Genomic DNA, 15,797 nt, shown 5'->3' on the forward strand with positions numbered 1-15,797 from the left:
GTATTGATTAATGTGATGATGAAATTAGACTAGATGCAAACAAGGTCTATTAATACTTAATCTAGCATTAAAATGTTGAAAGTAAGGACTCATTTTAGTAAGCTTTCTGCAAACTATTAATGTTGATTCTTGCTAAAAGCCTTTCCTTGATTCCCAAATCCAGCATATCCTTTAGAGTCTTTTTCCTTAGTCGGGTAAGACTTGCGAAAGTACACTCCGTACTCAGGGTTTTTGAACCCATGTTGTTGCAGGTACTAGATTTGGGCTGCTATGGATGGTGCTAAGTGCCCGTGGGCATGACCTTCTTATAGGTTAAAGTAGCTCTTCTATGCTTCTTATTGAGGATTGTCATTGAGCTAGGATATATTTCAAACTTATAAATAATTTATAACATTTCAAAGTATATTTCTTTGAATCACTTTTATAATCACTCCGATAAAGATAATGTAAATTTTTTGTAACTTGTAACTTTTGTAATAAAGAAATTCCACTACAAATGTTGGTGTGTGATTTGTGTTTACTTAATCTTGCGATCTTGGTTGTAAGTGGTTTATCTGGGGTCCTTGGTACACTCGGACGGATCCTGTTAAGTTATCTGGTGCACATGCATAGCCGACTGAGGTCTTTGAGACAAGGACAGGTGCATGTGGGCCCAATAACTTGGCAGGTTCTACCACACTTGGTATTGTCGGGTACGACAATTAGGGGCACCTAGACTACACACCTAAAAAGTGCTTAAAACTTAAGGACACCATCAATGCATGTTCCCCGAGGTGAAGGAATCAAGAACTCTGCCTCGCTCGAGGTGCCCCTCAGGGGTCCTCCCAAAACTCCGCCTCGCCCGAGCCCGATCTCGGACAGGGCATGAGCTCAGGTCAATCTCTGTCCCGACTGAGGCTCCCCCACACCAAGGAAGTCATGTCCACCTCGCCCGAGCCCGCCTCGAGCGAGAGGAACAAGACTTGTGGCAAGGATCGCCCAAAGGCCACTAGGGAACATCCACATTCAATGAACGTACGTACCCGCGCAGGGTTGCAGGTGTACAGTGACAACGAGACCATGGTCTTGTCAAAGATTCACCAACCATGATTACGCGTGTGCACGCCATCTGACAGCACCTAACGGGACATCTAATACGAAAGGAGCATGGACCAGCCCTCGGGCGCAAACTCCATCTTGCCCAATGTAGAACTCGCCCTTGAGACAAAAATCCGCCTCGCCAGAGCCCGGCCTCGGCTACCTGGTCCCTTGTGAATCCTGTGGGAGGCCATTCCTTCAAACTATGGCACACGTCATTGAATCTCAGCACAGGCTCGGTCGCGACCTCGAGCAAACTTCCACCTCGCCCGAGCACGGCTCTGCCCTCGATATCTGTGACAGAGGACGCCCCCAATGTCATCCAATATAGTGGAGCGGACGCATTCCTCAAGAGGCTTTTCCCCATACTTAGCACTTTGTCAACCACTATGGTATGGCAACCCCTCGCCAGGGGGCTCGGGTACATGACCGAGCCCTCGGCCTCGGCCTCGGTTCTCAGCGAGAAACAAGCGAGCGCAAGTCAACGACACAGTACAAGACCATACCATCTACAGGATACGAAAGACACTCTCTCACTGTATGCAGCCGACTCTCGTCCTCCAAGAAGCACCCCTTGAGCCTATAAATAGGATAGTCTATGACTTCTCAAAGAGAGGCGAATACATGAAAAGTCTTCTCCTCCACTCGGTATTGACACTTGCATCAATCATCCCCTAGGACTTGGGACACTTCCCTCTCCCACTCTGCTAGTAAACCCCACTGCAAGCACTTAGCTGTGAGTAATATAAGTCTTATCCCCCCTCTGCTGGAATTAGGGCCCCTCTTAGCCCGAACGAGGATAAACGACTTGTGTCAACTCGCATCACCATCTAGGTCAGGGTCTGGGACTGAAAGAGAAATGGCCTTAAACCATTTCTTATATTGATTTTGGTGCTTGGTGGTAGGGCTGGAAAAATAGCTCGCGGCTCGCGAGCCAACTCGAGCTCGCCACGGCTCGGCTCGGCTCGTAGTGGCTCGCGAGCTCAGACCGAGCCGAGCCGAGCCTGTTCCGCAGGCTCGCTGTACCATCGAGCCGAGCCGAGCTAGCTCGCCGGGCTCGCGAGCGGCTCGCGAGCTGAGGCAGGGGCAGATTCACGCAGTCGGCAGTCGCTCGTAACTGGGCCTGACCGTCAGACCGCGAGTCACTCGCCCATCACTTAAGCCCCTAACCCGACGAGGCGACGACAGGTCGACAGCAGTACAGCACCGCGCCACCGCAGCTTGGCGCCGCTAGGGTTTGGAGCCGCCACACCGGCGCACGGCGCACCGCAGTCTGCAGCCGCCGGAGGCCCGCCGTGCCGCACTGGCGCACTCCCTCCCGTCTTGCGGCCAGTCGCCCTCGCCCCTCGGGCCTCGGCCGTCGGCCCCTCACCCGCTCGCCGAGTCGCCGTCCGTCGTAGCCGAGTGCCCGAGTCGCTGTCGCCGCCGAGGTCCAGCGCCCAGCGCCTAGCTTCAGCCATCGGCGCCCGGCCGCCCGCCCTCCTCCGCCGAGACGCCGACTCCGAGTCTCCGACTGCTAAGCACCGTACCCCAGCTGCCCAGCGCCCAGCAGCCAGCAGTCCAGCACGCTAGCAGGTATGCGCTTGCGCTCTTTGTTGATGCGTCGTGGACTCCTGGAGTCCTGGTATTGTTTGCACTTTGCACTTTGCAGCCAGCACGCTAGCAGGCAGCAGGCTAGCCAGCCAGCCAGCACTTTGAAATAAAATGCAAACTGCATCACGATTCTTATGTTTGACAGTTTCTCATATTTAAATTAGTAGAGCCCAGCACGCTCTGTGTTGACCACTTGAACCAAACTCTATCACGATTTGTTATTCACTTTCTTTTTCTTGTATTGTTTGCAGATTGCTAAGTGATGGAATCCTTAACAGTCCATTCAACTGCGCAAGGGAAAGGGAGGAGTGAAAGAGATGAGACTGATTCAGAGAGTAACTCCTTTGACAAGAATGATGAAATGTCTGAGGATGAGATGACGGTGCTAGGTGGGATAGATGCCGATGTTGTTAGAGTTGATGAATCTGATGGTAATGGAGATGTGAATAGAGTCAAGAAAAGGCATAAAGGGGTGAATAAACCAGTTAAGGTAGAGGGGGGCAGCAAAGGCAAATCCAAGGTTTGGGAGGTTTTTGATAAGGTGAATGTGCCAAACCCGGCCGATAAGGAGAATCCATTACTAAAGGCAAAGTGCAAATATTGTAAAAAGCTTTATAGTTATGCACAAGGGTCAACAACAACGACATTGTCGAGGCATATGAAGAACTGTGACAAGTATCAAAAGCATATCGAACAGAAGCTTGATCAGTCTCTATTGAACTTTGCTCCTTCAATGACAGGTGAATCTGGATCTGGTCTCCCTACTATCTCATCACCTAAAGATTATAATCATGATCAAGTAAAAAAACTGATTGCCAAAATGATCATAGTTCATGAATATCCATTTAGAATGGTTGAGCACACATGGTTTAATATTCTCATGAAGTATATGAATCCGTTGTATGAATTTGTTGGTAGGAAGACCATAAGAGCTGAATGTTTAAAGATTTATGAGTCTGAAAAGGAATCATTAGCAAAGGTCCTTAAAGGTGTGGATTTCATTTCCTTAACCACTGATTTGTGGACATCTAATCAAACCTTGTCATATATGTGTTTGGTTGCACATTACATTGATAAAGATTGGAAAATGCAATATCGTGTGCTGAATTTTTTTGAGTTAGACCCTCCACACAAAGGATATGTGATAGGACAGGCTGCTTATGAATGTGTTACTGCATGGAAAATAGAAGATAAGATTGTTTCCTTCACTCTAGATAATGCTGCAAACAATGATAGTGTTATACGGGGTTTGAGGGCTAGATTTGCAGCTAGACAGGGGAATGCTTTCATTGCAAAATACTTTCATGTCCGTTGTTGTGCACACATAATCAATTTGGTTGTCAATGATGGAATAACTGCATTAGCTTCTTTGATAGAAAACTTAAGGTTAACAGTCAAGTACCTTAAGAAGTCTCCATCTCGCATGCATAAGTTTGTAGAGATATGTAGATCTCTTGCATTGCAAATTGGAGAAGGGATGAGACTTGATGTGTCAACTAGGTGGGGTTCAACATACAAGATGTTGCGCACAAGTATAGCTTACAAAGAAGCTATTAAGACATATGCTGATTCAGATTTGAACTATAAGTGGGAACCTACAACTGAAGAATGGGATTTGTTTGTTGCAATTGAGCCAATTCTAGCCTCTCTAGCTAAAGTAACCACTGCATTGTCAGCTTCTTCTTACCCCACTGCAAACCTATTCTATCCTCACATTGTGGATGTCAAAATTGCATTGAGATCAGCAATGGGTTCTACTAATTTAAATATGAGAAAAATGGGTAATGCAATGATGGATAAATTCAATAAGTATTGGGAAGAAAAGAACAATGTTATGGTCATTGCTACTATCCTAGATCCAAGGTATAAGATGAGATATATTGAGTGGTGCTTTGGTAAGATTTTTGATACATACCAAGTTGGTATTGAGATAGAAGAAGTTAGAGGTGAATTAGAAAAGTTGTTTGAAGACTATGAGATGCAACATAGAGAGAGAAAAGCTGCTCAAAGCAAGCCTAGTGCATCTTCATCCTTGACCACAGATAGATCATGCAGTTTGCCTTCTGCTTCATGTGAGTTTCAGTCATACTTATCATCTACTGAAGCGAACCCATCAAAGAGTGAGTTGCTCATCTATTTGGATGAAACAAATGTGAGTTTAGCTGACAAGGAGATTGATTTGCTTAACTGGTGGAAGGTTAATTCACATAGATTTCCAGTGGTGTCGAGGATGGCAAAGAAGTTCTTAACTGTTCCAGCTACATCTGTTTCTTCTGGGTCTACTTTTAGCGCTATTGGTCGAACTCTAGATGACTATCGTAGCTCTCTAAGCCCTTCTACGGTGGAGGCATTGATATGCTCCTCTAGTTGGATTCGAGGTGCACATGATGGGAGTTTTACATATGTGGTATGTATTGGTACTATGCTATTCTTGTATTGTTTTATTATAGTATGTTTCTTTAAACCACTCAATCAAATTACTCTATTTATTTTTAGGAGCAAGAGGACGATGTTGAAAACATTTCATTTCCAAAAAGTTTGGTGGAGAGCAACTAGATTATCCTTTTGTAAGTTTGTATTATGCTTAGCTAGTTGAGTGGTTTTTTCTTTAAAAGTGTCCATTCAATACTTATTTTAAGTTTACTTTGCATTTGGATCTAACTTGTTATATTTTTTTTCTATTGTGATATCTATATGGCTGCTGGCTGCACCTGAACCTGAATTCCTGAATGGCCTGGACCTGCACGCCTGGACAGCATGGAATTATGGATGAACATGAACTGTTATTTGTATTTATTTATGTTCTATTTCTGGTGGACAACAACAGCATGGATGAACTGTTCTGTAATCTACTTTTTAGTTTTTGGATGAAGAACTATGCAAATGCAACTATGCAAGTATCTGTTCTGTTTAGACTTTAGACAATATATGCTATCATGTTGGCATGCTGGCATGCTGCTTATTCTGGACTTGAGAGTATCTGTTCTGGACAATATATGCTATCATATTGTTTTATCACGGAGATGGAGACTTGAGAGTTTGAGACTTCTTATTCTGTATTGTTGGATGCATCATACATATATATTTCATTAGTTGGATGAATAACTGCAAGTATCAAGTGCAACTGCTGAATTATTAATGTTATATTTCCTATAAATAGTATTCTGGACTGCATTACTATTCTTGCTCGCGAGCCGCTCGAGCTGGCTCGCGAGCCTATAACGAGCCGAGCGGAGCCTCTGTTCCCAGCTCGTTTGATGAACGAGCCGAGCCGAGCCGAGCTCGGCCTCTCACCGAGCCACACCGAGCCGAGCCGAGCCGAGCTCGGCTCGGCTCGTTTCCAGCCCTACTTGGTGGCCATCAGAACCATTGAGACTAACTAGTTTGCCTAGTCTTTGATTCATAGGTTCATAAGTTCAACAGTTTAGTCTCTAAGTCATAATCAACTCAGATCAAACCAATTAGGGGTAAAACATGGAATAGATGAACTACCAATTGTTCTACTATTTGGATAAGTTTTAAATACCCCAAGGAACCTATTCAACACTTCTAGAGAGGTTGGAAAGCTCGGAATCAACATCTCACTATTTTGGAGCTAGTTTGCGCAAAAGAAGAAATATGAGTTAAGATTCAAAATGTTCATGGTCCATGACTTAGATTAGATGGAAAGCCACTAGAGATATCTTTTTCTAAGTCATAGGATCACTCTCAAAGTTCAGCCAAAGCAACTTGAAGAAGATTGTTCAAAGATCAACGACAAGTCAGAAACTCAACTTCTAAAATCGCCAAGTGCGGACCATCCGATCGCTTCTGGCGGATCGTCCGCGACACCACTGTGACTTCGGACAGGAACTATAAATCATGGACAGTCTGGCTAAAATTGTGGACCGTGCGGCTACAAAGCGCAGACCGTGCGGCTACAAAGCATAGACCGTCCGGCTATAATTCATGGATCGTTCGCATGTGAAGATCTGGTTCATCCCGATGGTGACAAGTTGAGCAAAAGGAATTTTAGAGCTAGCACGGACCGTCTGAGACCAAGGGCACATCATCCGTGTGGTGTCACTGAGGCAGATAACCATTGATCTAGTCGTTGGTCTGTCCGGCGTATCTGTAGAGATGTCAGAACGTACTTTTGAGAGGGTCGCGAACCGTCCAGGCTCAAGCCGCGGACCGTCCGCCCGTGCACAGAACAGGCAGACAGGGCATAATGGCAATATGGGTGGTTGGAGGCTATAAAAGGGACCCAACCAGCCCATTCACATTGATTTCATTGATCCATTTTGTACACAAGAGTTGGGTATTCACTCTTATCTACTAGAGCAACACCATCAAAGCCTCACAACTGCCACAAAAGAGAGATCAAGCTAGAAGTAGCTACTTGTGTGTGTGTTTAGCGATAGTGCCTTGTGAGAATCATTGAGAGAACGTGTGTGCTACCTCTTGTGATCATTTGAGCATGGAGTTTTGACTCCCATTCATTGTAAAGCTAGCAAGAGCCCCTTGTCTTTGTGGTTGGCCTTGCAGATACTTAGGTCTTTTGTTGACAAAGAAGAAGGAAAACTCGCTGGTCTTGGTGACCGTTGGAGAGAGGGAAAGGGTTGAAAAAGATCCATACTTTGTGGACTCCTCAACATGGATTAAGTTCATGGTGAACTGAACCTCGGTAAAACAAATCATCCATGTCACTTGTGTTTATTGCTCGTGATTTGTTTGTCTTCTCCCTCTCTAAGTTCTCTTGCGCTTTTCTTTGTTGATATTTCTTTGGGTTACTTCAAGTTAAATTCTCATATATAGAAGCAACACCTTGCAAGAAAGAACTTGTGATTTTCCTCTTCTTATCTAAGCCCTCTTGCTTTATTCTCCATAGATATTTTAGTTGTGTTGCTTTATGATAATTCCACATTCTTTGAAAGCAATACTTTTGCAAGCAAAGGACTTAGTTTTATACTCCGATAATTGTTCATCTTGTTCTAACCGCTAATCGAGGGATCAAGTTTCTGGTTTAAGTTGTAAAATTCAGGTTTCGCCTATTCACCCCCTCTAGGCGAATTTCAATTGATATAAAAGCTAGGCACTTCATATTGAGTCTAACAACTCAAAGTGATGGCTTAGAGAAAATCCCAAAAGAACAAGAAGACACCACCGAAGGAGAACAATGAGGTAACTCTTGAGATATTACTTTTTGATTGCTCTAATTATGCTTCATGGTCTACTAGTGTGATAAATGCTTTTAGAACTATAGACCCACAATTAGAACAAATTTTAGACAAGAGTATTATACCTTCTAGTTATGATAAGAAAAATGCTTCCAAGGAAGATCGAAGATGTTTATGCTTAAATCATCTTGCTTATGACATCTAGGTAATTCTCTTTTATACAAAATATATTTGTATACTATTATTTGCTTAAATCATCTTGCCCCGTTTGGATCACTGGAATTGAATTCCATTCTAATAATAGTAATTTAGGCATATAACAATTAAGATAATTCGCTTTTATACAAAATATATTTGTATACTATTATTCGCAAGATGTCCTAGATATTTATGTGCTACATTTTTACTATAGAAGAGTGGAACGAAGAGTGTCATATAAGTTATAGAGTAGAAACAAATTATACTCATGCATAAAATCATTTCCTATCATCCACCCTATGAATTTGAGATAAGATTATATCTGAATTTTGGAAACTGGTGGAATGCCAAATTCCAAACTAAATAAGTTACTTTATTGAGTGAATTCCAATTCCTTTAAATAAGTTACTTTATCATGCCTTCATAATTAGATATGATGAACCTATTCATAATGCGCATGATATTTGGACTAGAATTAAAGATAAATTTTATGAGTCCAAACATGTTAGTTCATATGATGCTTCTACTTCCTCTAGTCTGTGTGAAACTAACCCTTTAAAGGAAGAAGAAAATGAACATTGGAGACCAAACGATGAGTCCACCTCTCCAAAAGGTTTGTCTTCCCATTTTGATTCCCACATATGTTGTGTCACTAATAAAAATGATAGCGGAAGCACAAATGAGGATGAGGAGGATGAAAGAAGCTTCATGCAACTCTACGCTCATGCAATCCTATAAGATAAGGCGGTCATGCTCAAACTTTTAAAAAGAGCGAGAGAGCAAAGCGAAGCTCTTCACAAGCTAAAAGATGTCCTCGTCACAAAAATCCAAATCTTGGAAGAGTTCACTAAAGAACATGAGGAGCTAGAGTGCTCTCATGTTGATTTGGTCCAAAGGTATGAAACTATTTCAATTGAGCAAGACAATTCCTTATCATGTATCGCTCAATTAGTAAATCGGAATACCTTGCTTAAGGACCATGTAGATAGGCTAAAAATTGAAAATCTAGCTTTTCAAGAAAAACATGATATGCTTCTATGTTCTCATGAAAATCTTATGGATGATCATATCATGTTAAATATTGCTCATGAGGTTGTGATAGCAAACTTAAAATCTCAACAACCTCAAGCATGCACATGTGTTCAAATTGAAACTATATTGCCATGTGCTAATTGCTCGCTAGCAAGTAAATCCTTCCTTGAGCTAGAATTTCTAGGAATAGATGATATTGTATATCAAGAGCTCAAAGAAGAGAATGAGAGGCTAAGAATGAGCTTGACACAAATGAAAGGGATGTACATTGCTCAACCTTCTCAAGATAACCGTGATGACATGGTGAAGAAGCTTGAGGCAGGAACAACTGAAGTCAAGATAAAGGAACAAAAGAAGAAAATCAATACCTCTACCAAAAGCCTCAACCATGGCTCCATACAAGTTAACATCCGAAGTAATGATCAAGTCACACTTCACACTAAGAAAAATAAGAAGTGTAGTGAATGCTTTGAAGAGGGGCACTTGATTTGGTCATGTCCCTATATTAAAAAATGGCTTGGTTATTAATAAGGAAGAGAGAAAATGTTTTAGATGCTCTGAGAAAGGACATATGGTTAAATCATGTCCTTATGTAAAACAAAAAGGCATAGTTTTAGAAAAGAAAACATTTACTAACCATGTAGCAAGCAAGAGACAAGGAAAGAAGAAATCTTCAAAACATGGAGATCATCTTTGCTACATATGTCGAAGAAAGGGACATCTAAGCAAGGATTGTCCCATTGGTAACTATTCCGCTCCTAGCTTGTCAATTGATTCATATGTAACTAGGCAACCCAAATTTGCAACTTGTGCTAGAATGATAATGAGTTCACCAAGTGCTAGCACAAAGGACACTTGGGTTCCTAGGTTCTTGTTGACTAACCTTGATGGGCCCATCAAAAGATCGGGACCAAAATATGCTTGACAAGCTTTGCAGTGGAAAGGAGATGACATGAAGCTTTGGAGGTGCTTGAGCGGGTTAAATCAATTCTTATTAACTCAAGCTATCAATCTTAAATCTTACAATGTTTTATATATCTAAGATTGACCCAAAGTTATTTTGAATTATTATATCTAAAACTCATATCATCTCGAGCAAGATATTGATGTTGTAGGACTATGTTGTGTGTAAAATCAAGAAAAAAACCTACAACATGGAGGAAAGCCAAAGGATGATAACACTTAATTCTTTAAGTGCAAGTATCTTCAATTATCATTTCTCTTGTGTCATGTGTAGTCACATATAAAAAGGAAGCACTTAAGAATGTTGTTAAACTATGTCACCATTCTTTGGAAAAAGTTCCTCTCATATGGTAGATTGCATTTTCATAATTTCAATATTATGGTAATCTACATGCTTTAAATTTTTGTAAGTAGCACATGGCACGTTTTACATTAATTATCCTATTGTTGCCATGTTCTAGACATAGAGAGAAATATTCCAAGCTCTTAAAAGAATACGGTATCATATAAGGAATTCAAATCCTTAGGACACTTATAAAAGGGAATTCCTCTTTATGACTAGAATCGTAAGACTAATGCTTTTGTCTAAGTGACTTAAGTAGTGTCACATCAAGAGAATGAGTTTCTATATGGAATGTGTAATCTAACATAAAAAGAAAATCAATCCAATGATATGTGATGTATTTCTTCTTGCTTAAATTGGATATGATTCTTCTACATTAATCGCTATCCATGTTATGGATTAGATTTGCCCCCATGAACTTGAGAGATTAACTATGCTTGTTTTATGAGTTAAAACTGTGCATAATATCATTTATGGGATAATCTAGTTCATGTCATGAAGTTTCTTGGTTTTAGTAATCTACCTATCATTCCTACTAAAAATGATTACTAAATAGGAAACTAGAGCTTGTGTTACTAATGACATCTCTCTTGAGCCTATTTATGAAAATCTACAAGAGAGTGAGTGCATGTTCAATTTATTAAAAGACACAAGCCTCAAGGTTGCTCTTCACCTAAAGGAAGAAAGGTAAAATCAAAGGTATGGGAACTCATCTCCTTATCAATATCTAATTAATAATAGTTCCTATCAAATGGTATTTCTTCTGAATTATCATAATCTACCAATGTTAAGATTAGATTCCTTATTTGACTTAAATCTGCTAAAAGTGCATATAATCTTGCTTTCGTATGTGCACTAATCCATTAGAATCTAATTCATGCCTTTGCTATGTTTGTTCTTATATTGTTATGCTTATAAGTTATGATAATCAATGTGTAGAGAAACATGAATATGAAGAATAAAATTCCTATGTTTGTTCAAAATGCTAAAATATGCATATTCTTCTTCTCAAGCTATGCACTAATATTAAGGATTTTACTTCATGCCTGTGTGACTTATGGATGATGATTGGTATGTATCTCTTATCTAAATAAATCATCTTTTATCATATACTCCCTTGTGCTGCTAATATCTCTCTTTCGAGTATTTTGAATAAGTTTGAAAGGAAAAGAGACAATTATAAAGGGAGGGCACTCCAATGAAAAAGAAAATTTGAAGAACAACAACACCAACTTAGACAGTAAGATCTTCAAATTAATCAATGGTGTGGTTGTAAGTATCCTAAACCTTTTTTATTTGAAGAATACCGGGCATAAGCACATTATTGCAAATTCACTATGCCTTGATCAAGATGTTCAATGAAATCTCCTATTTATCTTTAAAAGAAAGTGCATCAGTCCAAAGTCATTCAGATGCATATTCTTAGGGGGAGCACTTTTTATACCTTGATTATGTTGAGACTAACACATTCTCTTAAGTCATCTCATGCAGTATCAAGTATGAGAATAAGTCTCTCATAATGTATGCTACTACAACTCAATCCAATTTGGTAAAGAAGTATCACTTTTATCTAGGATTGCAACTTTCATTATTAAAGTAGCATAATTTCTAGATTCTCCTGTTATAAGCTTATTTGATAATCTAATGCATAAGTTGTTCATTTAATCACATCTGTTATATTCTTGATCATTGAATAGCTTCAATTGATACTTATGTTGCTTAGTGCTTCATGTACTATCAATTGATGTATCTCTTATGTATGCACTAAGTTAAAATGAGAATTTAGGATAAGATATATGCAATTAAGTGATCTGCTTCATATTCGATACTAATGATTAGTTTAAACAAAAGGATCACTAGTTGTAGAATTCTCTCTTGTGCAAAATAATGCTATATCTTGTCTTGAGCACAAGGACTTATGTTCCCATCATTAAGACTAAGGATCAAGCACAATGATGAGAGTATCTCCATGAGCATGTATGAAAAGGGTAAACTACTTCCTATCATTTACACTTGTACCTATTTCTTATCTTATATGTATTTTGCATATCTTTAGTTACAAGAGGAATAAAAAGCAATGTCTATGCATAACTTTGCTTCTTACCCAATCTAACCTCTCAAGATTTCATTCCTGCGTTGATGCAAATTTTGTTAAGTCTAGGAGAAGTAATGTTCTTGTCAAAGAGCTTAATGCTTAACCTTGTGACAAGGAAGATCTACCTTGTTTCAAGGTGGAAGTTCCTTAAGTTTCTGTTGGGGGCCTTCCTCCTCTGAAGGTCCTCAAAAACACGACTAACCATTTGCTTTCAGCATACTACTGAATATTACAGGAGCTTCGTCACCAGATTAGCTTCGACATAACACAATAGGAGTGAAGCAAGCTTCGTCCAACAGGCTTCATCACGGTGGAACGGGCAGACAACGTGAGGAGAAGGTGTTGCTCAAGTTAGTAAATACAAATGGCGATACTACCCTTATAACATTTTGTAAACTCTGTATGTAATTATTAATGACATAAATGTAATAGCGCACGAACCCTTACGGTTGCCTATAAATAGATGAAAAGTGCCCCCATACTGTTCATGTTGGATTGTAATTGCTCTTGCGTCATCACCTTCAAACAAGCCGAAGGTATCAATGTAATATAAATTCTGATAATGTTTATATGCTTATCATGGAATAAATATATGAATGGATAACACACCCCGTGTGTATAAACTCTTATTTTTCTTGAATGATTAAGATGTGTACTTCATGACCTTTGTCTAAAGATCATTATATCCGAATGGAGATAGTGTTTCGAAGGACGAAGGTCCTTAATGTTTAACGATTGTGTTGTCTTGTTCTTGATTCACAACAATTAAGAACAAGTAACCAACAGTTTCCTTGAATCATTATGGGAAATTGCATGCTTTCTTAAGTGCGTAGTCTGTCATGAGCATCACATTTATATTATGACACATTGCACTTCACAATTCCTCTGATATAGATATGTTCTCATTAACCTCATTATGTGCATTTGGCATTTAAGGCCAAAATATGTATTCCTCTCTATGCACATACTTGGGAGGATCAATCTATATTGTAGAAATATTATAAAGCTTAATCGACATATCTTTTAATCTTATCTATCACTTTCAATTGGTAGCATAGGACTTGAGTAACTAATTGGTACTTGCTATTAATTCATATTTTTTCTTATACCAAGGTTCAATGTGTAGAACTTGCATCCTCGGACCTCACAAGTCCTAAGTGCATTGATCTACAAGTTTTCATCGCTTGTATGCACAAGTTTAGGGGGGAGATATTCTGTACACATTAAATCTTTGAGACTAACCATTCTTTAAGTATATGATGTGCTTAGTCTCGAATTGAAAGGGAAATGGAGTTTCAAGCAAAGGGAGTACTTCCACTTCACATTCATTCGGTATCAAACATCCTTGCTCAAACTCATGTACTTTAATTCTTTATCTATATTGAAAAGGCCTCAAAATTTCTTTATTTTTGGTCCTTAATGCCAAAGGGGGAGAAAGTATTAGGTCAAAGCAAAAGGACCGCACCACCACCCTATTTTCTGAAAACGTTTTAAACTATTTTATACCAAAGGGGAGAACTTCTTTAGGGAGAGTTTTTAAATGACCAAAGGAAAATCATTTGAAAAAGGGGAGAATCTTTAAATCATAGAAATGCCCTTAAAATTTCATTCTTGTGCCTTAGGCCATATGCAAATAAGTTTGAAAAGATTTTATCAAAAGTTTGCAAAAACCATTACATGTGGTGCAAATGTGGTCCAAAATTACAATCATGTCAATATCACTCATATGCACTTAGAACTGCTTTCATTTCAGTAGCTTATGAACACTTGACCAATTGCAAACTAGTTAAAATTTCATACTTCACATTTGCTTTGGTTTATGTTGGCATCAATCGCCAAAAAGGGGGAGATTGAAAGCGAAATGGCCTTAAACCATTTCTTATATTGATTTTGGTGCTTACTGACCATCACAACCATTCGGACTAACTAGTTTGCCTAGTCTTTGATTCATAGGTTCATAAGTTCAACAGTTTAGTCTCTAAGTCGCAATCATCTCAGATCCAACCAAATAGGGATAAAACATGGAATAGATGAACTACCAATTTTTCTACTTTTTGGATAAGTTTTAAATACCCAACGAACCTATTCAACACTTCTAGAGAGGTTGGAAAGCTCAGAATCAACATCTCACTATTTTGGAGCAAGTTTGAGCAAAAGAAGAAATATGAGTTAAAGAATCAAAATATTCATGGTACATGACTTAGATTAGATGGAAAGCCTTGAGATATTTTTTCTAAGTCATAGGATCACTCTCAAAGTTCAGCCAAAGCAACTTGGAGAAGATTGTTCAAAGATCAATGACAACTCAGAAACTCAAGTTCTGAAATCGTCAAGTGTGGACCGTCCGTGACACCACTGTGACTTCGGACAGGAATTATGAATCATGGATAGTCTAGCTAAAATCATGGACCGTCCGGCTATAAAGCACGGACCGTCCGACTATAATTCATGGACCATTCGCATGTGAAGATCTAGTTCAGTCCGAAGGTGATAAGTAGAGCAAATGGAATATTAGAGCTGGCGGACCGTCCAAGACCAAGGGCAAACCGCCCATGTGGTGTCACCGAGGTACATAACCGTTGATTTAGCCATTGGTCTGTCAGGCGTATCCATTGAGATGTTAGAACCGACCATTGAGAGGGCCGCAGACCGTTTGGGCTCAAGCCACAGACCGTCCACCCGTGCGCAGAACAGGAAGACAGGGCATAATTGCTATATGGGTGGTTGGAGGCTATAAAAGGGACCCCAACCAGCCCATTCACATTGATTTCGTTGATCCATTCCATACACAAGAGTTGGGTATTCACTCCTATCTACTAGAGCAACACTTCTATACACATCAAAGCCTCACAAGTGCCACAAAAGAGAGGTAAAGCTAGAAAGAGCTACTCGTGTGTGTTTAGCGATAGTGCCTTGTGAGAATCATTGAGAGGAAGTGTGTGCTACCTCTTGTGATCATTTGAGCGTGGAGTTTTTACTCCCATTCATTGTAAAGCTAGCAAGAGCCCCTTATCTTTGTGGTTGGCCGTGCGGAGACTTCGATCTTTTGTTGACAAAGAAGAAGGAACAATCACCGGTCTTGGTGACCGTTGGAGAGGGAAAGGGTTGAAAAAGACCCGTCCTTTGTGGACTCCTCAATGGGGAATAGGTTCTTAGTGAACCAAACCTCGGTAAAACAAATCATCCATGTCACTTGTGTTTATTGCTTGTGAATTGTTTGTCTTCTCCCTCTCTAAGTTCTCGTGCACTTTTCTTTATTGATATTGCTTTGTGTTGCTTCAAGTTAAATTCTCATATTTAGAAGCAATGCCTTGCAAGAAAGAACTTGTGATTTTCC

The 15,797-nt window shown here is 39.9% G+C and overlaps 1 long non-coding RNA gene across 1 annotated transcript; it reads left to right on the top strand.

Annotated features, from left to right (window-relative positions):
* Positions 1–4,977: 4,977 nt before the first annotated feature.
* On the top strand, positions 4,978–5,685 carry LOC109942182 (uncharacterized). Its single transcript, XR_002264789.1, has 2 exons — positions 4,978–5,077; positions 5,167–5,685. It is a non-coding gene; the product is annotated as an uncharacterized lncRNA (long non-coding RNA).
* The last annotated feature ends 10,112 nt before the right edge of the window (positions 5,686–15,797 follow it).

The sequence above is a fragment of the Zea mays genome, chromosome 9 (genome assembly GCF_902167145.1).
Source record: "Zea mays cultivar B73 chromosome 9, Zm-B73-REFERENCE-NAM-5.0, whole genome shotgun sequence".
NCBI lineage: Eukaryota > Viridiplantae > Streptophyta > Magnoliopsida > Poales > Poaceae > Zea > Zea mays.